A 23,371-nucleotide genomic window follows, 5' to 3' on the forward strand; every position below is an offset into this window, starting at 1 on the left:
CTGCTCACCTACAGAAACTAGCCCATCTTGCTGCTGTTTTGGACAAGATGCAGCTGGCAAGTGCGATAGTGTTTATAACTCTAAATTCTCAAGCAGAAATTATCGTTTCATATTCAGTTAGTTGCATTCATATCAGTACATTATAAGAAATCATTGATTAAAGATTAATCCGTGTTCCTTCACATAATTCTCACAACTTTTATATCAATTTGAATGGTGTTTATAAAAAACTTGGGTTTTAGCTAAACTTCATGCTCTTTTCTTGAACAGCTGACAAAACGCTATTGGATGCTTACTTGCCATGAATTGGACTGTGTTTGAAATACATTGCAATTCTTCACCGGACTGCCAGTACACTTCACATTGGGGGGACATTTATTAACCATGGATTGATTAATTAAGAACGGAAAGAAAGAAGCGGCAGGCCGGGATACTTGATATTGGCATCCGTTTTGCTACCCAGCGCATTATCATGCAAACTTTCCTATAGAGTGATTATGCGCCTTGCATGTGTGTCTGTAAACCAAGAACTTTGGGTGAACTATATTTTTCTTACAAATGGTTGCAGGACTGTGGAGGCTGTAGGGCTGCTTAGGAATGGTGGAATCCCTGGACATGTGTTCAACCTTGCTGCATCAGCTCCTTGGTGTTTTCACGGCATCTTTACAGATGTGTTGGGTGAGTAAAGCAAGCAGGTTTCAACACAAGAAAAAGTATAACATGGCAGCACCTCTTGTGCGTGCCTTACATCCCAAGTATATCAAATATTTATCTTGCACCTTGTGGCCTGTAATTTTTAAAGAGACACTTCTTTTTGCTTTATATTTGAGTATTGATGCTTCGACAGCAATGTATTTGTGTTTGACAGCAAGTGTTCTTGAACAAATAACTGATCTCAATAATGACAACACACCCTTCATACTTGGTCCTTAGCATAAGCTAGCACATACCTGTAGCAGATTCAATTATTCATTTTTTGCTGGGATGATAATGGGCAAGTAGCAACGGCAAGTTCAGATTGGAGTGGTCGGTGACGTCTGTTTAGGCTCTGCCATATTGCTTTGCAACCAGAGTTACTTGTGGCCACATATACAATGAAGCCACATGACGTGCATTCTAAATGAGATTACCATATCACATTTCGCTGCATCTCAATGTGTGCCAAACAAATGCAGATATCATTAGCTTGCCACTCTAAAGGGATACTAAACCAACACAAGGTTGAAATTTAGTCGTGGTGTTGCAGCTGTGTATGACTCTACAACGGATGCATAGCCGTGATAATTTGTCTATATGTTGTCGCAATAGTAATGTTACACACATTGTACGATGCAAAAGAGGTCCTCGCTTATTTCGCTTTTTTTCGCAATGCTTCTTTCTTGTCTCTTCTTGCCATGTGCTCCTCCTCACTGTACAAGGAGCAAGAGTAGTGGGCACACAAACACGTATTTAAAAAAAATGTTGTAAGGTGAGCACTGAGAAGCTGAACACTTCCGAAAGGCTCAAAGAGGTAAAGGTATTGTTTCTAGCTACTTTTTGGGCACCCACAGCTAGTTGTGCTGCTGCAGTTAAAAAATGAGTTAAATGTTAAAAATTAATTGGAGGTGGTTTGGCACCCATAATTGCAGTTACATACAGAACTAGGTTTCAATGCGTAAGCAAAATCTGTTCACTCTAAATCAATCCTAATGATATCTGAAATTCAGGAAATATTCACAGAAAAGCTCAGGAAAAGGCTAAGTGGTTGCCCCTTGAACGTGAAGGAGATACCCTTCTTCTAAAAGGTCAATAGACAGTCTAGTAGTCTCGATATTACATGCACTATAAAATATTCTGGTGTGGTGCTTTTCATGCATGTTATAATGAGAGGGGTTTTTAATAGAACTGTTGTAACTTTGCCCTGCGTTGCTGAAATTTGTTCACATAGTTATAATACATGAATCACTTTATGCCTTTTGATTTTATGCAAATGGTTTGCTTACCCAGTCGGTTTAACTTGATTTGGATAAAAACATAAATGCTCTAAACTTTTTTTTATTATACAGCAGGTTTATTTTTAAAATACGCGACCATTGATTTGAACACAGTTGGTGGCGTGCTTGATTAATCCTTCACTATCACCACTCTAACTACACCTGCTACAGTGCATAGTGTGACAAAAGTAATGGTACTTAACATTACTGGCAGCATACACTTTTATGTCTCAAAATGTGTTAAAAAGCCTGGTAAAAATGTGTGTACGTTTTTTTTTTCGCTCCAACTAAATATTCTGGTCTACTCAAAATAGCTTCCGCTCTTTTAAGGTCCTCAAACTATTAGGTGTTCAAAAGAAGTATCAATGCCATATGCTTTCTTTGTCAGCCTACTCACCACTCTAATAATGAGAATTACCCGACAACATTACCCAGTAAAATATAGGGATGTTATAAAAAGTAATGTCAATTCAATTGTCAAGAAACGTTGCCAAGTTACATTTTTGTTCACTTTTCTTTTCATAATTTTGTTAGTTACTTTTGATAACATCCCCTAGAATTTGTTTGGCATCATTTTCTACTAGTTCTCATTATAATGTGTTCAACAAAGACAACAAACCCTTAAATTTATAGTTCTTTCCTTTACTCATGAATCTGAAACAGTGAATCTCAGTAATCTTAGCGGTGTGTGACTTGTTTTTTTTTTTTTTTTTTGATCAGTTGTGCATGTGTTCAAGTACATGCATTTAGGTGGGAGGGTGAACCATTGCCACCTCCTGTGACTAGCAGATTTTCTGAGAACTGACAGATGCATAATGCTGCCAAAGAAGTATAGGGATATCGGAAGTAATCGTAACGTAATTGCAATCGTAATGTAATTGCCAGTAGGCAAAAAAAAGGTGTGCCATACTTGCCATAATGGTAACAAGCAGCGCTGACTGACTCTTCCATGTATAAATGCACATATATACCGTACAAAATGGAAGAGGGATAGCCGCCATGGTAGCTCAGTTGATAGAGCATCGGACATGTTATTCGAAGTTCGCAGGCTCGGTCCCTGTACAGGGCAGGTTATCTTTTTTCCTTCTACTTTTCTTTCTTCACAATTACAACACTTCTATTCTTCTTGAAGACTTTCTGGTGTAAAAAAGGTACCTTATAATCTGAAGAGGCAAACAGAATGTGCCAGTGCACGAGTTAGCTCTTGTAGTGGTTACAAGTAAGATATGTTTTGAAGAATAAATCATTCTGCCTTTTGCCTAAAGAATGGCTACAGGACATGGCACTGGATGCACTTTGTTATTTTTGAATCAAGCTATCTTGTATTCTATTTTTATAAATTACATGGGATACACATGACGGTATCACACACTTTAATGCCACAAAGATTATGCAGAGAACACTGTTATAAATGCGAAATTGCATAAGGATAAGGTGAAAACTGCACCCTCAACGAGAATGTACAGGGAGCACAGGGTGCAGGCGTCATTCCTTCTGCCCGTGCTTTTCAGGTGCGAGCTGTTTTCTCCTCGTTCTGACCAACTAACTAAATTGAGATGTGTTGTTATAGTGCAAGAAGATGCTCCACGGGAAACTAGGTTTGTCTCAAACTCTGTGTGTGTCTTTCAATCTATATGGTGCCCGGTTCAAGAGTTCATGCAGACCAGATCGTGTAAAACAGCACCGTGTAAAATGGACCGTGTAAATAAAATAAAATGGACCATGTAAATAAACAGGATCGTGTAAAATGTCGTTTTCGTGTGCAACTGTAGTTGTGGTTGTGCTGAATGACCTTTCTTTATATACACTACATAACAAACTTGCTCCTTTAGAGTCGAGCGCATCTTCGGATCGATTGTAAATGTTTGCATATGCGAGGCCTTAAGTTTTATAAGAAATTGCTCAGTGTGCCGCGAGGAAATGTGTGTTCAGCGAAAATTTGCATATCATTATATACAACTCTTAAAGCCTCGTCTACAACTTTGTGCAGGTTGACTTTGAGCAGAAAACGAGGAGCACCAGCAGCCCCCAGAAAAGAGCAAGCACCCTCCAAGCTCCCGAAGCTCTCTTCGACAGGAACATCATGGTCACTGTGTGGCATTGAAAGCCATTGCAAGGAGTGCCTTATCAGTACACTGTGCTGCTCTTTCATCGCAGAAGACGAAGTTGACCACTCTAGAGGAACTTCATGCTGTGTATTTTGAGTGCTTCAGTGGTTTTGTTTTTGTCCAGCCAGCAGTTAAGAAATCATGTGTCAGATTCAGCCGGGATGGCTAGAGGGAGTCGGGCAGGCATGTTTGGACATTTGTCTAGCCAAGCAGTGCCAACTTTCGCACTGGTCCTGTTGGAGTTACTGCCACAATCACAGAAGCTACGTCACCTCTCTAAATGTACAGATGTGTCTGGGAAGATTAGCTGCATTAGGTTTTTCTATAACTGATAGCTGCCAACATTCTTCATTATATAGGAGTTTTGTTCCTCACTTATGGGTGTAAAGTCCTCCACAGAAAAAATGCAACACGTCTACTTCCAGAAGGCTCCAAGGCCCTACTTGTAGGTTTTTTCGGCTTGTATCATAAGCACCTCGTTTGGGTGTACATGAACATTTTATAAACATGTACAGCGAAAAATTTGGGTGGCCGGTCGTTTTGTCGTTATCATGTTCCTCGCAGTATTCTTAAGCATGTTGTGCATTACGTTGTCAATCTGGTTCATGTGCATAAAGATATTACGAAGTTTTAGGCTACACTATAAAAAGCCTGGAAGCAAGCTATCAATAATTTTTTAATCGAGTTGCTTAATCTCATACATGATACATCACTAAACTTTCGTGGGTATTCATCAATGTAAGCTCGTCTTAGTGTTATCCAAAATGAAGATGTGAGTCGACAGATGGAAACATCTAGTAATCAGGGTGAACAGTGGAAGTGCCTCAGACAGGCTGGCCGATGTTGCGATAGGAGGACCTAATTTTTAGAAGTCACCTTGTCATCCTTGGCGTGTTAGTTTAAATAAGGTCAGTAATGACATCATCTTTTGCTGTAGGCGTGTGTGCCTGTTGGAAATGTTTGTCTGAGAAAAAAAAAAACCTATAACGCAGAAGAGTGCAGCCCTTGCTTCTTTTCAAGTTAGGTTGCGCTGATACAAAGTGTTCTCTCCTCCAAAGGGAAGCAAAAAAAAGATAAACGATAGAAAAGAAGAAAAAAGAAGAAAGAAAAGGGGGATGCAAAGTAAGAGTAGTGCTACACTGCTCTACTTTGCATCCCCCTTTTCTTCTTTTTTTTTCTCTTGTTTTCTTTTTTCACCTTTTTTGTTACATTTGCATTGTGCCATCTAGTGCATGAATCAATGACACATGGCTTTGCTATAGCAAAGATGCCTATGTGGTGTTGGATTGAACAGTGCATTGTACTTCATTCAGTTAATTACAGACTGATCAGTCTTGCAATAAGTGCTTCCTGTCTATCACCACACATGTTCAAATGAAAAGTTTGTGCTTGGCTCTTAGTATGCTGGTATATAGCTTGTGTCTTGGACTACTCAAAATGAATGTTGTTTTGCTGCTGTTTATGGTAATGAATTTATCCAACATGAAAATATCTTGCCTTGCGAACTTTGTCGGACCTGCCTTTCTTTTTCTTTCCTATGCAGGCATTGTATGTGAGGGAGGCAGTAACAGAGAGGTGATAGCTTGAGCTTCGGAAGAATAAATGCTGGCAGTGAAGCAATTACACATCAAACATCCCAGCCATTTTGCCAACCGTACTAAATGTGTTTTGAAAAAAAAATATTGTGCTCGGTTACTGTATTAAAAACAGAAAAATGCTAAAATATATCGCAGAGAACAAAATATTAGGCCACGTTGGTCCCTTCTGGACTTCCCAGGATGTCGTCTGGGTGTTGTTTGTAAAAAGTAAAAAGTGTTTCAAAAATACTGCCTCTTTTACACCAAATTCGGTCTAGGTATTAAGTAAAGGTGATTGTGTGTAGTGCATGAAGCTCAGTAATATTAGTGCAATTTTTTTGCCACATCAAAAGCAAGGAAGCAGTTCTTTTTATATGGCAAGTTATATGATTACACTTTGTCTTAAAGTAGAAATGAATTTTTGAAGTTTTTTTATGAAGGCTGTTTTCTGCATTTGATATACGACAGCTTCCGTTCCGAAGTTCTCCATGGCCCTCAATAGGAGACTTCAAAAATCATTTTCCCTATTTAAACAAAAATTGTAATGATAACACTTGCCATGTAACAAGAACTGTTTATTTGCTTTCAACTTACACATAAAAGTAATTTTCAATTAGACAAACACACAGCTCAAGTTGCATCTCAATGTGGACAAAAACGATTATATAGTGATATTTGTAATCTGGACCTAACATTATTTTTTTTCGTGAAATATAACTTCTGTGCAGTGAGTATTTGTGGCTCAAATATTCATACAAAGTGCAGTATTGCCATACAAGAAATGCAAACGATAAACAGTTTGGCTGAATTCTTCAAAGCCTATGTAGCGGAAAAATTGCACTAATGTTACTCGACTTCAAATACTTTAAGAAGCACCTTTACTTAATATGTAGATCAAATTTGATATGGCAAGAAAAAGCGGTACTTCGAAATTTTTCTCACAAATAACACCCGCACGACATTCTGCGAAATTCTGATGGTACCCACGTGACCACTACTTTTTTCTCTTCAAAACATTTCTGCAAATAGCTATTTTCAGAAGAGTAAATTACCATAATTTTTAAACTATACATCTGTGATGGTCGCCAGTCAGTATGGTTTGTATGTTTGGTGTAGAATTGCCCAGTGCGAAAAACAACAAATGTCTGAGCATCCTTTGACGCTCGGGCAATTTCGAAAGCATTTGTTTGTTAGCAGCAATTCAGTTAAGCCCTTGTCTTTATGCTTAGGCCCAGAAACAAAACACAAGTAACCAAAGTAGTCCTAAGAGTCATGTAGTCTCGCTGTTCCAAGGCTTGTGGAGCCTAATTTAGCGCAAGCTTCACCATGTTTTAAAAATTCAGATTCAACCAACAGGTTTTGGAGGCACAGTGCATTTTCAGCTAACTTGTTTCACACCAGTTACTTTGATAAAAAGCGGGAAGTAGAGGTAAAAATACCATTTTAAAGGCATTGTAGATAATAACAAAAAGGACTGCTTTCTTTTTTTGTGTGGTGCTTTGCCTGAACGCTGTGCTTTTTGTGGTATAGTTCATTGTCTAGTGAACAGAGGCCTTAAAAACTAACATTAGCCATGTTGAGGTCGATTTCTTGGTTATAGTCATAGTAGCCATATTAAAAATATATGACTTCAAACTTGATTGTTCTTTTGAAGATGTTTTCTTGCATAATGATATTTCAGAGTCTTAGTCAATTTTGCTATAAGAAAACGTGATGTCATAATAGGGTCACTTTTTGTAGGGTCGTTCAGTTCTACCTTACCTTTTATATTCCTAATAGAGCAGTTATTTTCAATATTGGTATTTAAAATGGAATGAGCATGCCGTATGTAGTAAGGTGTAAGCACTTACAGATAGCACATGCACACAACTTTTCTGTTGGCAGTTTATTTCTGTTATTCTTGATTTATATGCGGGGTTTCACGTCCGAAAACCACGATATGATTATGAGAGACGCCGTAGTGGAGGGCACTGGAAACTTCGACCACTTGGGGTTCTTTTAACGTACACCCAAATCAGCACACGTGCCTACAGCATTTCTGCCTCCATCGGAAATGGAGCCGGGATTTGATACCGCGACCTGCGGGTCAGCAGCCGAATTTCTGGTACTCTTGCTCCCCTATATGTGTGCAGTTCGGTTATAGTTATCTGGCTTGCACAGATTTTTAATGGCACCTGCCTTGTCCTGCTTGCTTTCATGGTGATTTTAACCTTCATAAGTTACATAGGTTTAACTCTCAAAATTGTTCAAGATGCCAATTTTGTGCACAAACTGTATAGTATAAAGGCAGCAGATATACATGCACACACTATTAAATGTACATTGAGAGCTTTCACTTGTAGTTTCTAAAGTTTTACTGTGCAGGAAGCATTTAAATCATAATTTCATAAGGACATAGTAATCGATTATCTCTACCATTGAAAAGCGTGACAACCTAGTTATTTTCACTGTGGTAAGCATGCTGTTTTCTTTGATGTGGCAGAACTAATTTATACACTCATTCCTTCTATTATTCACATATGCATAACTTGAAGGATTGTGTGCCTTACATTTTCAGTTTCATTCTGTGTGTTATATTTCTTGTGCATGTGAACTAATGTGCTAACATGTGTCTCTGACATTATTTGTGCCAATTATTTTCATTTCCAGGTGCCTATGAAGGACACATAAGTTCTATGGCAGTGACCTTCCAAATTTACAGTGGTGCCGGAGCCTCAAGCAGCATTTCGCCGATCTCCACAAGGCGTTCATGATACAAACACAGCGCCACATTTTCACAGTGCTATGATTAATATTTATGTTTAAACATTTCGTTCTAAAATTGCTGTTACATTGTGTTTTGTGCCACCATCCTGTGGCTTAGGTGGAGCTCGTGAAATTACGGTGTAGTCACCTCATTTGTGTACCATCAACACTGCAATGTCACCATTCACAGCTGGAGCATACAGACAAATAAAAAAATATATTGATTGTAGCAGGGCTGGTCTGTATAATAATACTTCTCTATTGATAATAATAACTTTATAAGTTCTTTAGGTCTTGCATAGAACACTGCATTAATGTGTTGCAATGTAACCACCATTTGTGATCGCTAGCATGTTAATTTAGTAGTTTTGTAATCTATTTTATTTGAAAGGTAATTTTGCTTCCGCATCACAACAATTAGAAAGATGCCGATAATTCAATCCCTCATTAGGTAGCTTCTTAACACATTTGTTTCTTTCAAGCCTTTGTTTACTCATCAAGGCTGTTTCAGATAGCAAACATATTTCACCTTCATGCAACAGATTAAGAATGAAATATTCATATATATTTCTACACAGTACTTGCTTTTGCAAACAACGTGAATGGCCAATTGCTTTTACTCGAGATCTAGGATGTCCATTTGATCTTTGCAAGATGCAGCAGATAGCTGCATAGTTTCTGCATTATGCTAATTTCTGTAAGCTGCTTATCGGGTAATTTAGCATGATATGGCACTTTCCGTAAGCTGCGGATGTCCGCAACTTTCTGCACGATGTGGCGCTTTCCGTAAGCTGCGGATGTCCGCATCTTTTCGCATGATATGGCGCTTTCCGTAGGCTGCGAATGTTCGTATCTTTCCGCATGATGCGGCTTTCCGTAGTCCAATAATTGCGTATGTACGGATCCGTATATGCGGAACGTTTCAGTAGGGTTGGCATGGTCCGTCATTTGGCTACATCGACATAACTGAAACAGAGGTTATAGTAACTGCTAAAAATTTGAATTCAGGTAAGGCTAAAGGCATTCATGGCATACCTATTTCGGTCCTTACAAAAAATGTAGAAATCCTAGCTCCAACCTCAGTATCACTTTTTAATAAAGCGTTCCATGCGGGTACATATCCTGAAATTCTAAAAATAGCCAAAGTAACCCAAATTTATAAAACTGGAAACCAAAATGAACTCAACAATTACAGACCTATATCCGTCCTAAGTTGCATTAATACGTTGTTCGAGAAGTTATTAGCGATGGTAGTAAAAAATTTCCTGCATAAAAACGGTATTCTATCGCCGGACCAACATGGCTTTCAGAAAACCAAATCAACTCTATCTGCAGTACTTTCCGTGACAGATGTAATTAATGAGGCCCTCAACAACAACCAATTTGCTATAGGTGTGTTTCTAGACATTAGAAATGCGTTTGATACAGTTCATTTTGAAATATTAAGCCAAAAGCTTGAGCGATACGGATTCAGAGGCGAGTCCCTCCAGTTTTTTAAAAGTTATCCTAATGGGCGATACCAAAGGGTAGTTATTTACAAGCATGTTTCCAATTTAAGACCAGTAGATGCGGGAGTACCACAGGGCTCCGTTCTCGGACCCATTCTTTTTACTTTATATATTAACGATTTAACCAATGGTCTTTCTAGGGTAAGTGCTGTAATGTACGTGGATGACACAGCGCTAGTTTTCACCACCCCGTCACTTCATACTGCGGCACATATTTTAAACGACGAACTTTTAAAAATCAGCGAGTGGTTCACAACAAATAGGCTTACTTTAAACACCGATAAAACCAAATATATAGTTTTTAAATCCCCTTGCAAGCCTGTAGACTTCACTATGGGCAAGCTGAAGATCAATGATAAAGAAATAGATAAAGTCGGTAGGATCTCATATTTAGGCGTAATGCTGGATGATGCGTTAAACTGGAGGCCCCATTTAGGCACACTGGGGAAGAAACTTTCCTCTGTCTGTTTTACCCTGACCAAAGCTCGACAGCATTTTGAAACTGATATCTTGCGCACCATCTACTTCTCTCTCTTCCAATCTCAGATAACATATTGCATCGAGTGTGGGGGACTCACCTATCACACATACATCAAGCACATAATATGCCTACAAAAGAGAGCCTTGAGAATAATAAACCATGTTCCCCCTCGTACACCCTCTCAGCCTCTATTTTCCAAAACCGCAATAATGCCCGTGCCTACGCTACGAGATTATCGTATAACTCTCTTGGTATATAAAATAATTTGTAACAACTTCCCCTTTCCTAGAACTATCTTCCAAACAACAGGTAAAAGTAGTCGCTCTGCCTCCGAAGGCAAATTTATGATCCCTCTCTCTCATAATACATACGGACAACGCCGTCTCAAGTACGCCGGGGTTAAAGTTTGGAATGACCTCCCGTCTTCCGTTTTACAATCAACCAGGGTAGATCAGGCGTTAAAAGCCTTTTTCTTGCATCACACAACATCCAGCTTATCGAAGAACCAAAAGTAGGAAAATAACATCAACTTATAATACCTTGTACATGTTTTTTCCTACTGCTGCTGTTTTGGGGACGACGATAAAAATTTGCAGCCTCTACCACTGACAATGTACTGCAGTGCTGACGTGTGGTCTTCTGTATGTGTGTTATTGCAATGAGAACTATACACAGCTGTCTTATTTATAGTTTTTGAATAAACCGAGCGTTTGTTTTTAGCACTGTAATTTATCTTGAATGTATCGTTCCTATTCATACACATGCTTTTTATGGACAATTTTTTGAACACTGTATATAATACATTTCCCCCAAACATGTGATTGTACATACATAGCCCCTGATTCATTTGTATTATGTTTTTAATGGATCCATTTCTAGCCAATAGGCTAAGGATCCAGACATTCATGCATGTATTTGGTGAAAATGAAAAAGAGACAATAAACAATCTTCATCTTCTTCAACTCAGATCACTAGATTCAAAGTCCAGAGTGCTAACCATTACAGCATGAGACCGCACTTTCCGACGCCGAGAATCGAACCCGGGCCTTGTTTGTGAAAGCCAGATATCTTAGCCACTAGACCACGCCGGAGATGGCTCAAGGCAGTGAGCATCGGTACCGCGGTCTATTCGTTGACAGTTTCGTCGTTGCCAGCTTTTGCTGCATTAGCAAAAATAAAAAGCAAGGTCTCACCGAGATTTGAACTCGGTTCCCTAGATTCAGAGTCCAGAGTGCTAGCTGCTACACCATGAGACCGCACTTTCCAGCACCGGAATGAAACCCGGGCCTTTTTGGTGAAAGCCAGATATCCTAGCCACTAGACCATGCCGGAGATGCGACAAGAAAACGAGCGCTGGTACCGATGTCTATTCGCGGACAGCGTCGTAATTGCCAGCTTTTGCTAAATTAGCAAAAATAAAAAAGCAAGGTCTACCAAAATTTGAACTCGGATCGCTGGATTCAAAGTCCAGAGTGCTAACCATCACACCATGAGACCGCACTTTCCGACGCCGGGAATCGAACCCGAGCCTTCTGGGTGAAAGCCAGATATCCTAGCCACTAGACCACGCCGGAGATCGCGGCATGGGATTGAGTGCTGGTACCGGTGTGTTTTCGCGGACAGTTTCGTCTTTGCCACCTTTTGCTGCATTAGGAAAAATAAAAAGCAAGGTCCCACCGATATTTGAACTTCTATCGCTGGCTTCAGAGTCCAGAGTGCAAACCGTTACACTATGAGACCGCACTTTTCAACACCGGGAATGAAACGCGGGCCTTCTTGGTGAAAGCCAGATATCCTAGCCACTAGACCATGCCAGAGATGGCGCCAAGGGAATGAGCGCTAGCACCGGTGTCTGTTCGCGGACAGTTTCGTGGTTGCCAGCTTTTGCTGCATTAGCAAAAATAAAAAGCAAGGTCTCACCGAGATTTGAACTCGCATCACCGGATTCAAAGTCCAGAGTGCTAACAATTACACCATGAGACCGCACTTTCCAACACAGGCAATGACACCGGGCCTTCTTGGTGAAAGCCAGATATCCTAGCCACTAGACAATGCAAGATGGCGCCAAGGGAATGAGCGCTAGTACCGGTGTCTGTTCGCGGAATGTTTCGTCGTTGCCAGCTTTTGCTGCATTAGGAAAAATAAAAAGCAAGGTCTCACCGAGATTTGAACCCGAATCGCTGTGTTTAGACTCCAGAGTGCTAACCGTTAATCCATGAGACCGCACTTTACGACGCCGAAAATTGAACCCGGGCCTCCTGGGTGACAGCCAGATATCCTAGCCACTAGACCATGCCGGAGATGGCGACAAGAAAACGAGCGCTGGTACCGATGTCTATTCGCGGACAGCGTCGTCGTTGCCAGCCTTGGCTGCATTAGCAAAAATAAAAAGCAAGGTCTCACCGAGATTTGAACTCGGTTCCCTGGATTCAGAGTCCAGTGTGCTTGCTGTTATACCATGAGACCGCACTTTCCAACACCGGGAATGAAACCCGGGTCTTCTTGGTGAAAGCCAGATATCCTAGCCACTAGACCACGCCAGAAATCGCGACAAGGGAATGAGTGCTGGTACCGGTGTGTTTTCGCGGACAGTTTCGTCGTTGCCAGCTAATGCTGCATGAGGAAAAATAAAAAGAGAGGTCTCACCGAGATTTGAACTCGGATCGCTGGATTCAGTGTCCAGAGTGCTAACCGTTACACTATGATACCGCACTTTCCAACACCGGGAATGAAACCCGGGCCTTCTTGGTGAAAGCCAGATATCCTAGCCACTAGACCACGCCAGAGATCGCGACAAGGGAGTGAGTGCTGGTACCAGTGTGTTTTCGCGGACCGTTTCGTCGTTGCCAGCTAATGCTGCATGAGTAAAAATAAAAAGAGAGGTCTCACCGAGATTTGAACTCGGATCGCTGGATTCAGTGTTCAGAGTGCTAACCGTTACATTATGATACCGCACTTTCCAACACAAGGAATGAAACCCGGGCTTTCTTGGTGAAAGCCAGATATCCTAGCCACTAGACCATGCCAGAGATGGCGCCAAGGGAATGAGCGCTAGTACCGGTGTCTGTTCGCGGACAGTTTCGTCGTTGCCAGCTTTTGCTGCATTAGCAAAAATAAAAAGCAAGGTCTAACCGAGATTTGAACTCGGTTCCCTGGATTCAGAGTCCAGAGTGCTAGCTGTTACACCATGAGACCGCACTTTCCAACACCGAGAATGAAACCCGGGCCTTCTTGGTGAAAGCCAGATATCCTAGCCACTAGACAATGCAAGATGGCGCCAAGGGAATGAGCGATAGTACCAGTGTCTGTTCGCGGACAGTTTCGTCGTTGCCAGCTTTGCTGCATTAGCAAAAATAAAAAAGCAAGGTCTCACCAAGATTTGAACTGGGATCGCTGGATTCAGAGTCCAGAGTACTAACCACTACACCATGAGACCGCACATTCCGACGCCGGGAATCAAACCCAGGTCTTCTTGGTGAAAGCCAGATATCTTAGCCACTAGACTACACTGAAGATGGCGACAAGAGAACGAGTGCTAGTACCGTTGTCTATTCGCGTACAGTTTCGCCGTTGCGAGCTTTTGTTGCATTAGCACTCGGTTCCCTGGATTCAGAGTCCAGAGTGCTAGCTGTTACACCATAAGACCGCACTTTCCAACACCGGGAATGAAACCCGGGCCTTCTTGGTGAAAGCCAGATATCCTAGCAACTAGACAATGCAAGATGGCGCCAAGGATATGAGCGCAAGTACCGGCGTCAATTCCCGGACAGTTTCGCTGTTGCCAGCTTTTGTTGCATTAACAAAAATAAAAAGCAAGGTCTCACCGAGATTTGAACTCGGATCGCTGAATTGAAAGTCCAGAGTGCTAACCATTACACCATGACACCGCACTTTCTGACGCCGGGAATCGAACCCGGGCCTTCTGGGTGAAAGCCAGATAACCTAGCCACTAGACCTCGCCAGAGATCGCGGCATGGGAATGAGTGCCGGTACCGGTGTGTTTTCGCGGACAGTTTCGTCTTTGGCACCTTTTGCTGCATTAGGAAAAATAAAAAGCAAGGTCTCACCGAGATTTGAACTCGGATCGCTGGCTTCAGAGTCCAGAGCGCAAACCTTTACAACATGAGACCGCACTTTTCAACACCGGGAATGAAACCCGGGCCTTCTTGGTGAAAGCCAGATATCCTAGCCACTAGACCATGCCAGAGATGGCGCCAAGGGAATGATAGCTAGCACCGGTGTCTGTTCGCGGACAGTTTCGTCGTTGCCAGCTTTTGCTGCATTAGAAAAATAAAAAGCAAAGTCTCACCGAGATTTGAACTCGGATCGCTGGATTCAAAGTCCAGAGTGCTAACCATTACACCATGAGACCGCACTTTCCGACGCCGGGAATCAAACCCGGGCCTTCTGGGTGAAAGCCAGATATCCTAGCCACTAGACGACGCCGGAGATGGCGACAAGATAACAAGCGCTAGGATTGGTGTCTATTCGCGCACAGTTTCCCCGTTGCCAGCTTTTGTTGCATTAGCAAAAATAAAAAGCAAGGTCTCACCGAGATTTGAACTTGGTTCCCTGGATTCAGAGTCCAGAGTGCAAGCTGTTACACCATGAGACCGCACTTTGCAACACCGGGAATGAAACCCGGGCCTTCTTGGTGAAAGCCAGATATCCTAGCCACTAGAGAATGCAAGATGGCGCCAAGGGAATGAGCGCTAGTACCGGTGTCTGTTCGCGGACAGTTTCGTCGTTGCCAGCTTTGCTGCTTCAGCAAAAATAAAAAGCAAGGTCTCACCGAGATTTGAACTCGGACCGCTGGATTCAAAGTCCAGAGTGCTAACCATTACACCATGAGACCGCACTTTTCGACGCCGAAAATTGAACACGGGCCTTCTGGGTGAAAGCAAGATATCCTAGCCATAGACCACGCCAGAGATCGAGACATGGGAATGAGTGCTGGTAACAGTGTGTTTTCGTGGACAGATTCGTCGTTGCCAGCTAATGCTGCATGAGGAAAAATAAAAAGAGAGGTCTCACCGAGATTTGAACTCGGATCGCTGGATTCAGTGTCCAGAGTGCTAACCGTTACACTATGATACCGCACTTTCCAACACAGGGAATGAAACCCGGGCCTTCTTGGTGAAAGCCAGATATCCTAGCCCCTAGACCATGCCAGAGATGACGCCAAGGGAATGAGCGCTAGTACCGGTGTCTGTTCGCGGACAGTTTCGTCGTTGCCAGCTTTTGCTGCATTAGCAAAAATAAAAAGCAAGGTCTCACCGAGATTTGAACTCGGTTCCCTGGATTCAGAGTCCAGAGTGCTAGCTGTTACACCAAGAGACCGCACTTTCCAACACAGGCAATGACACCCGGGCCTTCGTGGTGAAAGCCAGATATCCTAGCCACTAGACAATGCAAGATGGCGCCATGGGAATGAGCGCTAGTACCGGTGTCTGTTCGCGCACAGTTTCGTCGTTGCCAGCTTTTGCTGCATTAGGAAAAATAAAAAGCAAGGTCTCACCGAGATTTGAACCCGAGTCGCTGTGTTTAGACTCTAGAGTGCTAACCGTTAATCCATGAGACCGCACTTTACGACGCCGAAAATTGAACCCGGGCCTCCTGGGTGACAGCCAGATATCCTAGCCACTAGACCATGCCGGAGATGGCGACAAGAAAACGAGCGCTGGTACCGATGTCTATTCGCGGACAGCGTCGTCGTTGCCAGCCTTGGCTGCATTAGCAAAAATAAAAAGCAAGGTCTCACCGAGATTTGAACTCGGTTCCCTGGATTCAGAGTCCAGTGTGCTTGCTGTTACACCATGAGACCGCACTTTCCAACACCGGGAATGAAACCCGGGTCTTCTTGGTGAAAACCAGATATCCTAGCCACTAGACCACGCCAGAGATCGCGACAAGGGAATGAGTGCTGGTACCGGTGTGTTTTCGCGGACAGTTTCGTCGTTGCCAGCTAATGCTGCATGAGGAAAAATAAAAAGAGAGGTCTCACCGAGATTTGAACTCGGATCGCTGGATTCAGTGTCCAGAGTGCTAACCGTTACACTATGATACCGCACTTTCCAACACCGGGAATGAAACCCGGGCCTTCTTGGTGAAAGCCAGATATCCTAGCCACTAGACCACGCCAGAGATCGCGACAAGGGAATGAGTGCTGGAACCAGTGTGTTTTCGCGGACCGTTTCGTCGTTGCCAGCTAATGCTGCATGAGGAAAAATAAAAAGAGAGGTCTCACCGAGATTTGAACTCGGATCGCTGGATTCAGTGTCCAGAGTGCTAACCGTTACACTATGATACCGCACTTTCCAACACAGGGAATGAAACCCGGGCTTTCTTGGTGAAAGCCAGATATCCTAGCCACTACACAATGCAAGATGGCGCCAAGGGAATGAGCGATAGTACCGGTGTCTGTTCGCGGACAGTTTCGTCGTTGCCAGCTTTGCTGCATTAGCAAAATTAAAAAAGGAAGGTCTCACCAAGATTTGAACTGGGATCGCTGGATTCAGAGTCCAGAGTACTAACCACTACACCATGAGACCGCACATTCCGACGCCGGGAATCAAACCCAGGTCTTCTTGGTGAAAGCCAGATATCGTAGTCACTAGACTACGCTGAAGATGGCGACAAGAGAACGAGCGCTAGTACCGTTGTCTATTCGCGTACAGTTTCGCCGTTGCGAGCTTTTGTTGCATTAGCACTCGGTTCCCTGGATTTAGAGTCCAGAGTGCTAGCTGTTACACCATGAGACCGCACTTTCCAACACCGGGAATGAAACCCGGGCCTTCTTGGTGAAAGCCAGATATCCTAGCAACTAGACAATGCAAGATGGCGCCAAGGATATGAGCGCAAGTACCGGCGTCAATTCCCGGACAGTTTCGCTGTTGCCAGCTTTTGTTGCATTAACAAAAATAAAAAGCAAGGTCTCACCGAGATTTGAACTCGGATCGCTGGATTCAAAGTCCAGAGTGCTAACCATTACACCAAGAGACCGCACTTTCTGACGCCGGGAATCGAACCCGGGCCTTCTGGGTGAAAGCCAGATAACCTAGCCACTAGACCACGCCAGAGATCGAGGCATGGGAATGAGTGCCGGTACCGGTGTGTTTTCGCGGACAGTTTCGTCTTTGGCACCTTTTGCTGCATTAGGAAAAATAAAAAGCAAGGTCTCACCGAGATTTGAACTCGGATCGCTGGATTCAAAGTCCAGAGTGCTAACCATTACACAATGAGACCGCACTTTTCGACGCCGAGAATCGAACCCGGGCCTTCTGGGTGAAAGCAAGATATCCTAGCCACTAGACCACGCCAGAGATCGCGACATGGGAATGAGTGCTGGTAACAGTGTGTTTTCGCGGACAGATTCGTCGTTGCCAGCTAATGCTGCATTAGGAAAAATAAAAAGCAAGGTCTCACCGAGATTTCAACTCGGGTCGCTGAATTCAGAGTCCAGAGTGCTAACCGTTACACCATGATACCGCACTTTCCAACACAGGGAATGAAACCCGGGCCTTCGTGGTGAAAGCCAGATATCCTAGCCACTAGACCATGCCAGAGATGGCACCAAGGGAATGAGCGCTAGTACCGGTGTCTGTTCGCGGACAGTTTCGTCGTTGCCAGCTTTTGCTGCATTAGCAAAAAAAAAAAGCAAGGTCTCACCGAGATTTGAACTCGGTTCCCTAAATTCAGAGTCCAGAGTGCTAGCTGTTACACCATGAGACCACACTTTCCAACACCGAGAATGAAACCCGAGCCTTCTTGGTGAAAGCCAGATATCCTAGCCACTAGACAATGCAAGATGGCGCCAAGGGAATGAGCGCTAGTACCAGTGTCTGTTCACGGACAATTTCGTCGTTGCCAGCTTTGCTGCATTAGCAAAAATAAAAAGCAAGGTATCACCGAGATTTGAACTCAGATCGCTGGATTCAAAGTTAAGAGTGCTAATCATTACACCATGAGACCGCACTTTCTGACGCCGAGAATCGAACCCGGGCCTTCTTAGTGAAAGCCAGATATCCTAGCCACTAGACCACGCCGGAGATGACTCAAGGCAGCGAGTATCGGTACCGCGGTCTATTCATTGAGAGTTTCGTCGATGCCCGCTTTTGCTGCATTAGCAAAAATAAAAAGCAAGGTCTCACCAAGATTTGAACTCAGATCGCTGGATGCAGAGTGCAGAGTGCTAACCGTTACACCTATAGACCACACTTTCCGACGCCGGGGATTGAACCGGGGCTTTCTTGGTGAAATCTAGATATCCTACCCACTAGACCACGCCGGAGATGGCTCGTGGGAGCGAGCATCGGTACCGCGGTCTATTCTTGGACAGCGTCGTCGTTGCCAGCTTTTGCTGCATTAGGAAAAATAAAAAGCAAGGTCTCACCGAGATTTGAACCCGAATCGCTGTATTTAGACTCCAGAGTGCTAACCGTTAATCCATGAGACCGCACTTTACGACGCCGAAAATTGAACCCGGGCCTCATGGGTGACAGCCAGATATCCTAGCCACTAGAACATGCCGGAGATGGCGACAAGAAAACGAGGGCTGGTACCGATGTCTATTCGCGGACAGCGTCGTCGTTGCCAGCCTTGGCTGCATTAGCAAAAATAAAAAGCAAGGTCTCACCGAGATTTGAACTCGGTTCCCTGGATTCAGAGTCCAGAGTGCTTGCTGTTACACCATGAGACCGCACTTTCCAACACCGGGAATGAAACCCGGGCCTTCTTGGTGAAAGCCAGATATCCTAGCCACTTGACCACGCCAGAGATCGCGACAAGGGAATCAGTGCTGGTACCGGTGTGTTTTCGCGGACAGTTTCGTCGTTGCCAGCTAATGCTGCATGAGGAAAAATAAAAAGAGAGGTCTCACCGAGATTTGAACTCGGTTCCCTGGATTTAGAGTCCAGAGTGCTAGCTGTTACACCATGAGACCGCACTTTCCAACACCCGGAATGAAACCCGGGCCTTCTTGGTGAAAGCCAGATATCCTAGCAACTAGACAATGCAAGATGGCGCCAAGGATATGAGCGCGAGTACCGGCGTCAATTCCCGGACAGTGTCGCTGTTGCCAGCCTTTGTTGCATTAACAAAAATAAAGAGCAAGGTCTCACCGAGATTTGAACTCGGATTTCTGGATTCAAAGTCCAGAGTGCTAACCATTACACCATGAGACCGCACTTTCTGACGCCGGGAATCGAACCCGGGCCTTCTGGGTGAAAGCCAGATAACCTAGCCACTAGACCACGCCAGAGATCGCGGCATGGGAATGAGTGCCGGTACCGGTGTGTTTTCGCGGACAGTTTCGTCTTTGGCACCTTTTGCTGCATTAGGAAAAATAAAAAGCAAGGTCTCACCGAGATTTGAACTCGGATCGCTGGCTTCAGAGTCCAGAGCGCAAACGTTTACAACATGAGACCGCACTTTTCAACACCGGGAATGAAACCCGGGCCTTCTTGGTGAAAGCCAGATATCCTAGCCACTAGACCTTGCCAGAGATGGCGCCAAGGGAATGATAGCCAGCACCGGTGTCTGTTCGCGGACAGTTTCGTCGTTGCCAGCTTTTGCTGCATTAGAAAAATAAAAAGCAAGGTCTCACCGAGATTTGAACTCGGATCGCTGGATTCAAAGTCCAGAGTGCTATCCATTACACCATGAGACCGCACTTTCCGACGCCGGGAATCAAACCCGGGCCTTCTGGTCGAAAGCCAGATATCCTAGCCACTAGACGACGCCGGAGATGGCGACAAGATATCAAGCGCTAGTACTGATGTCTATTCGCGCACAGTTTCCCCGTTGCCAGCTTTTGTTGCATTAGCAAAAATAAAAAGCAAGGTCTCACCGAGATTTGAACTTGGTTCCCTGGATTCAGAGTCCAGAGTGCTAGCTGTTACACCATGAGACCGCACTTTGCAACACCGGGAATGAAACCCGGGCCTTCTTGGTGAAAGCCAGATATCCTAGCCACTAGACAATGCAAGATGGCGCCATGGGAATGAGCGCTAGTACCGGTGTCTGTTCGCGGACAGTTTCGTCGTTGCCAGCTTTGCTGCTTCAGCAAAAATAAAAAGCAAGGTCTCACCGAGATTTGAACTCGGATCGCTGGATTCAAAGTCCAGAGTGCTAACCATTACACCATTAGACCGCACTTTTCAACGGCGAGAATTGAACCCGGGCTTTCTGGGTGAAAGCCAGATATCCTAGCCACTAGACCACGCCAGAGATCGCGACATGGGAATGAGTGCTGGTAACAGTGTGTTTTCGCGGACAGATTCGTCGTTGCCAGCTAATGCTGCATTAGGAAAAATAAAAAGCAAGGTCTCACCGAGATTTCAACTCGGGTCGCTGAATTCAGAGTCCAGAGTGCTAACCGTTACACCATGATACCGCACTTTCCAACACAGGGAATGAAACCCGGGCCTTCGTGGTGAAAGCCAGATATCCTAGCCACTAGACAATGCCAGAGATGGCACCAAGGGAATGAGCGCTAGTACCGGTGTCTGTTCGCGGACAGTTTCGTCGTTGCCAGCTTTTGCTGCATTAGCAAAAAAAAGCAAGGTCTCACCGAGATTTGAACTCGGTTCCCTAAATTCAGAGTCCAGAGTGCTAGCTGTTACACCATGAGACCACACTTTCCAACACCGAGAATGAAACCCGGGCCTTCTTGGTGAAAGCCAGATATCCTAGCTACTAGACAATGCAAGATGGCGCCAAGGGAATGAGCGCTAGTACCGGTGTCTGTTCGCGGACAATTTCGTCGTTGCCAGCTTTGCTGCATTAGCAAAAATAAAAAGCATGGTATCACCGAGATTTGAACTCAGATCGCTGGATTCAAAGTTAAGAGTGCTAATCATTACACCATGAGACCACACTTTCTGACGCCGAGAATCGAACCCGGGCCTTCTTAGTGAAAGCCAGATATCCTAGCCACTAGACCACGCCGGAGATGGCTCAAGGCAGCGAGTATCGGTACCACGGTCTATTCATTGAGAGTTTCGTCGTTGCCCGCTTTTGCTGCATTAGCAAAAATAAAAAGCAAGGTCTCACCAAGATTTGAACTCAGATCGCTGGATGCAGAGTGCAGAGTGCTAACCATTACACCTATAGACCACACTTTCCGACGCCGGCGATTGAACCGGGGCTTTCTTGGTGAAAGCTAGATATCCTACCCACTAGACCACGCCGGAGATGGCTCGTGGGAGCGAGCATTGGTACCGCGGTCTATTCTTGGACAGCGTCGTCGTTGCCAGCTTTTGCTGCATTAGGAAAAATAAAAAGCAAGGTCTCACCGAGATTTGAACCCGAATTGCTGTATTTAGACTCCAGAGTGCTAACCGTTAATCCATGAGACCGCACTTTACGACGCCGAAAATTGAACCCGGGCCTCATGGGTGACAGCCAGATATCCTAGCCACTAGACCATGCCGGAGATGGCGACAAGAAAACGAGGGCTGGTACCGATGTCTATTCGCGGACAGCGTCGTCGTTGCCAGCCTTGGCTGCATTAGCAAAAATAAAAAGCAAGGTCTCACCGAGATTTGAACTTAATTCCCTGGATTCAGAGTCCAGAGTGCTTGCTGTTACACCAGGAGACCGCACTTTCCAACACCGGGAATGAAACCCGGGCCTTCTTGGTGAAAGCCAGATATCCTAGCCACTTGACCACGCCAGAGATCGCGACAAGGGAATGAGTGCTGGTACCGGTGTGTTTTCGCGGACAGTTTCGTCGTTGCCAGCTAATGCTGCATGAGGAAAAATAAAAAGAGAGGTCTCACCGAGATTTGAACTCGGATCGCTGGATTCAGTGTCCAGAGTGCTAACCGTTACACTTTGATACCGCACTTTCCAACACAGGGAATGAAACCCGGGCCTTCTTGGTGAAAGCCAGATATCCTAGCCCCTAGACCATGCCAGAGATGGCGCCAAGGGAATGAGCGCTAGTACCGGTGTCTGTTCGCGGACAGTTTCATCGTTGCCAGCTTTTGCTGCATTAGCAAAAATAAAAAGCAAGGTCTCACCGAGATTCGAACTCGGTTCCCTGGATTCAGAGTCCAGATTGCTAGCTGTTACACCATGAGACCGCACTTTCCAACAGCGAGAATAAAACCCGGGCCTTCTTGGTGAAAGCCAGATATCCTAGCCACTAGACTATGCAAGATGGCGCCAAGGGAATGAGCGCTAGTACCGGTGTCTGTTCGCGGACAGTTTCGTCGTTGCCAGCTTTGCTGCATTAGCAAAAATAAAAAGCAAGGTCTCACCGAGATTTGAACTCGGATCGCTGGATTCAAAGTCCAGAGTGCTAACCATTACACCATGAGACCGCACTTTCCGTCGCCGGGAATCGTACCCGGGCCTTCTGGGTGAAATCCAGATATCCTAGCCACTAGACCACGCCGGAGATGGTGACAAGAGAACAAGCGCTAGTACTGGTGTCTATTCGCGCACAGTTTCGCTGTTGCCAGCTTTTGTTGCATTAACAAAAATAAAAAGCAAGGTCTCACCGACATTTGAACTCGGATCGCTGGATTCAAAGTCCAGAGTGCTAACCATTACACCATGAGACCGCACTTTCCGACGCCGGGAATCGAACCCGGGCCTTCTGGGTGAAAGCCAGATATTCTAGCCACAAGACCTCGCCAGAGATCGCGGCATTGGAATGAGTGCCGGTACCGTGTGTTTTCGCAGACAGTTTCGTCTTTGGCACCTTTTGCTGCATTAGGAAAAATAAAAAGCAAGGTCTCACCGAGATTTGAAGTCGGATCGCTGGCTTCAGAGTCCAGAGCGCAAACCTTTACACCAGAGACCGCACTTTTCAACACCGGGAATGAAACCCGGGCCTTCTTGGTGAAAGCCAGATATCCTAGCCACTAGACAATGCAAGATGGCGCCAAGGGAATGAGCGCTAGTACCGGTGTCTGTTCGCGGACAGTTTCCTCGTTGCCAGCTTTTGCTGCATTAGGAAAAATAAAAAGCA

The 23,371-nt window shown here is 44.5% G+C and overlaps 19 non-coding genes across 19 annotated transcripts; all 19 read right to left on the minus strand.

Moving 5' to 3' along the window:
- Positions 1–11,894: 11,894 nt before the first annotated feature.
- TRNAE-UUC (transfer RNA glutamic acid (anticodon UUC)) lies at positions 11,895–11,966 on the minus strand. Its single transcript has one exon. It is a non-coding gene; the product is annotated as a tRNA-Glu (tRNA).
- A 1,790-nt stretch (positions 11,967–13,756) lies between these two features.
- On the minus strand, positions 13,757–13,828 carry TRNAQ-CUG (transfer RNA glutamine (anticodon CUG)). Its single transcript has one exon. It is a non-coding gene; the product is annotated as a tRNA-Gln (tRNA).
- Positions 13,829–14,207: 379 nt separating this feature from the next.
- Positions 14,208–14,279, minus strand: TRNAE-UUC (transfer RNA glutamic acid (anticodon UUC)). Its single transcript has one exon. It is a non-coding gene; the product is annotated as a tRNA-Glu (tRNA).
- A 5-nt stretch (positions 14,280–14,284) lies between these two features.
- On the minus strand, positions 14,285–14,356 carry TRNAE-UUC (transfer RNA glutamic acid (anticodon UUC)). The gene has a single exon. It is a non-coding gene; the product is annotated as a tRNA-Glu (tRNA).
- Positions 14,357–14,692: 336 nt separating this feature from the next.
- On the minus strand, positions 14,693–14,764 carry TRNAQ-UUG (transfer RNA glutamine (anticodon UUG)). The gene has a single exon. It is a non-coding gene; the product is annotated as a tRNA-Gln (tRNA).
- Positions 14,765–14,769: 5 nt separating this feature from the next.
- Positions 14,770–14,841, minus strand: TRNAE-UUC (transfer RNA glutamic acid (anticodon UUC)). The gene has a single exon. It is a non-coding gene; the product is annotated as a tRNA-Glu (tRNA).
- A 334-nt stretch (positions 14,842–15,175) lies between these two features.
- Positions 15,176–15,247, minus strand: TRNAQ-UUG (transfer RNA glutamine (anticodon UUG)). Its single transcript has one exon. It is a non-coding gene; the product is annotated as a tRNA-Gln (tRNA).
- An 897-nt stretch (positions 15,248–16,144) lies between these two features.
- Positions 16,145–16,216, minus strand: TRNAQ-CUG (transfer RNA glutamine (anticodon CUG)). The gene has a single exon. It is a non-coding gene; the product is annotated as a tRNA-Gln (tRNA).
- A 655-nt stretch (positions 16,217–16,871) lies between these two features.
- On the minus strand, positions 16,872–16,943 carry TRNAQ-CUG (transfer RNA glutamine (anticodon CUG)). Its single transcript has one exon. It is a non-coding gene; the product is annotated as a tRNA-Gln (tRNA).
- Positions 16,944–17,322: 379 nt separating this feature from the next.
- Positions 17,323–17,394, minus strand: TRNAQ-UUG (transfer RNA glutamine (anticodon UUG)). The gene has a single exon. It is a non-coding gene; the product is annotated as a tRNA-Gln (tRNA).
- Positions 17,395–17,399: 5 nt separating this feature from the next.
- On the minus strand, positions 17,400–17,471 carry TRNAE-UUC (transfer RNA glutamic acid (anticodon UUC)). The gene has a single exon. It is a non-coding gene; the product is annotated as a tRNA-Glu (tRNA).
- Positions 17,472–17,565: 94 nt separating this feature from the next.
- TRNAQ-UUG (transfer RNA glutamine (anticodon UUG)) lies at positions 17,566–17,637 on the minus strand. Its single transcript has one exon. It is a non-coding gene; the product is annotated as a tRNA-Gln (tRNA).
- A 1,865-nt stretch (positions 17,638–19,502) lies between these two features.
- TRNAQ-UUG (transfer RNA glutamine (anticodon UUG)) lies at positions 19,503–19,574 on the minus strand. Its single transcript has one exon. It is a non-coding gene; the product is annotated as a tRNA-Gln (tRNA).
- Positions 19,575–19,579: 5 nt separating this feature from the next.
- TRNAE-UUC (transfer RNA glutamic acid (anticodon UUC)) lies at positions 19,580–19,651 on the minus strand. The gene has a single exon. It is a non-coding gene; the product is annotated as a tRNA-Glu (tRNA).
- A 336-nt stretch (positions 19,652–19,987) lies between these two features.
- TRNAQ-UUG (transfer RNA glutamine (anticodon UUG)) lies at positions 19,988–20,059 on the minus strand. Its single transcript has one exon. It is a non-coding gene; the product is annotated as a tRNA-Gln (tRNA).
- Positions 20,060–20,064: 5 nt separating this feature from the next.
- TRNAE-UUC (transfer RNA glutamic acid (anticodon UUC)) lies at positions 20,065–20,136 on the minus strand. Its single transcript has one exon. It is a non-coding gene; the product is annotated as a tRNA-Glu (tRNA).
- A 334-nt stretch (positions 20,137–20,470) lies between these two features.
- TRNAQ-UUG (transfer RNA glutamine (anticodon UUG)) lies at positions 20,471–20,542 on the minus strand. Its single transcript has one exon. It is a non-coding gene; the product is annotated as a tRNA-Gln (tRNA).
- Positions 20,543–22,646: 2,104 nt separating this feature from the next.
- Positions 22,647–22,718, minus strand: TRNAQ-UUG (transfer RNA glutamine (anticodon UUG)). The gene has a single exon. It is a non-coding gene; the product is annotated as a tRNA-Gln (tRNA).
- A 171-nt stretch (positions 22,719–22,889) lies between these two features.
- On the minus strand, positions 22,890–22,961 carry TRNAQ-UUG (transfer RNA glutamine (anticodon UUG)). The gene has a single exon. It is a non-coding gene; the product is annotated as a tRNA-Gln (tRNA).
- Between the last annotated feature and the right edge of the window lie 410 nt (positions 22,962–23,371).

Source organism: Rhipicephalus microplus, chromosome 3 (assembly GCF_043290135.1).
Source record: "Rhipicephalus microplus isolate Deutch F79 chromosome 3, USDA_Rmic, whole genome shotgun sequence".
NCBI classification, from domain to species: Eukaryota; Metazoa; Arthropoda; class Arachnida; order Ixodida; family Ixodidae; genus Rhipicephalus; species Rhipicephalus microplus.